Source organism: Capsicum annuum, chromosome 6, assembly GCF_002878395.1.
Source record: "Capsicum annuum cultivar UCD-10X-F1 chromosome 6, UCD10Xv1.1, whole genome shotgun sequence".
NCBI lineage: Eukaryota > Viridiplantae > Streptophyta > Magnoliopsida > Solanales > Solanaceae > Capsicum > Capsicum annuum.
Window position 1 is genome coordinate 171,415,097 of NC_061116.1, and position 3,296 is coordinate 171,418,392.

The window sequence follows — 3,296 nt, forward strand, 5'->3', positions numbered from 1 at the left end:
GTTGAGAAATATGCATGAGTTTTCCAATTTGGTAGAGTCAATTCTTGAGGTTAGAATGTCTTAAAGTAGTGTTCATGAGCTTTCAAATGTATATGACATGCTTAAATTGGAACTTGTTATTCATGAAGTCATTGTAGTGCAAGCTTGGGTGTCTTTCTTGTGTTAGTAATATGGAGTATTTATTGAATAGTGTTTAATATAAAGAGTTATTTGAGGATGAACAGGGCTTTAAGTGGGGGCTAGTAAACTTAGGTGAATGTATGCATCTGTGTCATTAGCTACACATATTTAGCCTAGTTTTGAGAACTTCTTGTGTATATAATGAGTTGTTTATGGTTTAATTGAGCAATTATATGTTAAATTACATATTAATTGTGTTTAAGGTGTGTTCAAAATAAGTCTAGAATCAAATTGGTCACATCGAGTTTAGAAGAAAAAACTAGTGTTACTAGCTTGAGCTATATGTTGTTCTAGTATATCTCGATGAATTCTATTGCATTGTGTGGGCACTAATTCGTAGTGTTTGATGTTATAGGAGACCGTGTGAGATGCTAGGATCAATGTTCGAGAGCATAACAAGGTCAAATGATGTTGGAAAGCATGCACCATTTGAGGAAATCAAAGGCAAAAAGGAGTAAACTATGACAACATTTGAAAATCTTAAGCACATGGGCGTGCCACGCCCTCAAGCTTCTAAGATAAGGTAATTACATTCCCCAAGCACAAAGTATCATTTCAATAAACAATATACATCCGCGTTAAGGCGTGCCATGCCCTAAAAGCGTCACAACATGGGCGTGCCATGACCAAGGCACAAAATCGACCAACTTTCTCATATTATGAATAGGACACTTGGCTCTTGTTGTAAACACCTTGAATGAATTTTGGGGCTGAAAAATACACAAAGAAAGCTTTAATTAGGTTTGGGGCTGACAAACACACAAGGAAGGTTGCAAGTAGAGTTCTTTATCTCTTACTTTAGTTTACTTTTGGTTTCTACGTATGAATTCCTTAATTATGATTTGTTGTAAGACCATGAGTGAATAACCGCCCTCATTCTAGGGTTGAGTTCAAGAACATAAATACTTATGCTAATAATTGAGTTGGTTATTCCCATTATTCTACGAATTTGCGACCTTTAGGATAAACTTATATTTCTACTGTGAGTCCAGAAAGAGGAATAATAGATTAGATCGTGGAATATATGGAGTGGGATCCTCTACTTGGAGAAATCAATGTTAGAATTAGTGTTTAGGATAGGAATATACTTAATTCTCCCCATTTGGCTCAAATACGGGAGGATATACTAATGGTTTAACTTAGAAATTGGCATTTCTTTTCATCAATGTAGTGTTGGGGCTAAGTTAGATAGATGATTAGAAGCTCGGAAGACCATAATCATGTTATCAGCCCCATTAATCAACAACCAAGATAATTGACTTAACCAACGAAATTGTATAGCTTAGTAGGATTATTCACAGTGCCTGGCCCTGGATTTATCCCCATTATTGTTCAAACTCTTTATAATTTTAAATTATTTTCTTTTAAATTTACTTCTCAAATGTCAAACATTATTGTTTACACTAGCAATTGTTTAATCTGATTAGTTAAGCTAGAATTAGATTGTTGTTAAACCATATCCATGTAGGTTCGACATCCGGCTCGTGTTAATTGAAAAAAATAATAAAGTTAGAAATTAGGGCTACAAAAAAGATCACTTAAAAGACATTAGAATTTGATCTTGAACATTCTGGCAACTAATTTGCCGTCGTTAAATATGATCTTGAACAACTTGGCATTTGTTTTTCATTTATTTTTGATATTTGAAACTTAAAAGAGAAATACTTGAATGCGTGCGACTTGTAACGAAATTTGTAACCTTTGATCCCCGAGTTCCTTATGGTTTCTTGTTTGAATTCTGGTGTCTTGATGAATTATGAGGGAAATATTTAGAATTATAGGATAACAATTGTAATGAGGATAATTTCTATTTGGCCAGTTAGTTTAAGGTGAATAAAGATATTTGACTAGTTGAAAAATGTCACTTGTATATGTGACATATTTTTGTTGTTCCATCTATTTGACTATGCTATGTCACTATGATAATGTAAAATAATTCTATTGGTTCTTTCATTTGAAAATTTGTGGGTCAAAGTACATTTATCTATGACCTATTTACATAGATAAAACTTTTTAAAGAATGTTTTTCCTTAAGGTATAACTTCTGCCTTAAGACATAACTTCTGATTCGTAGGACAAGACTTTTAGAGAACCTTTGTCGCACAATATAACTTTTGTCACTTAATCTATGCTCTACTCATAACTTTTGCCATTGAACTTATGCTTTCAAATATAACTTCTGTCACTGAATTTATGTCGTACACTAAATTTAATCCTTGGGCTTAAATTTCTTTTGCTTTCACGTATAAATTGTGCCACTGCATTTATTTCTTGGGGTATAACTCGTGTTTTGACTTAATTTATTTTGTCTTAGGATATAACGCATGCCATTAAATTTATTCCCTGCGGCATAAGTTCCTTGTAATTTTTTTTTTGTTATTTTGCCGATAGGGGCATTTTTGGTCCTTTCTTTTTACTTAAAGCTCTAAAAGGTAAAATTCGAGACAAACGATTTTGAGGAGCAAAACTTAAAGATATGACCGAAATAAGGGCATTTGTAGGAATGACGTAAAGAGGAAATTAGGACCTCTTTGGCTATAGATTTTTCAAGTAGTTTAAAAAACATGGCAAATAATGTTTGACCATACAATTTATTATTATTTGATAAATATTTTTGCCAAATATTTAAATTTCCGATTCTAGAAAAACTAGTATGAAAGTGAAATATGTTTTCTGAATACTATTGTCCAACACACGATGAAACTTTATGGTCCAACACACAATGAAACTTCACCCAAATCTTTACCCAAAACTAGTAAAAGATATTTGAAATTTTATGGTCAAGCACTAGCTAATTGTTTGGGCTTTCAGACCTAATCTCTCTGCTTCTTAATCTGCTTCTGCGAATTAAAATTAGGAATAATTTTAAATATGTACAAAAAAAATAAATAGTTTTTAACAAGAATAGCCAATTTTCTTTACAAGAGAAATAACCATTAGGTCATTATCTTTCTTTTGTTTAGCAGTAATTAAAAACAAAAGACCTTTTTCTGTTGCAATTTTTTACAAAAAAAAAACATTTTTTTTAAAATGTATTAAATATTTTATAAATGTTGTATAAACATGTATATATAATGTACAAATACTTATACAATGTATCAATATAGTATAAATAG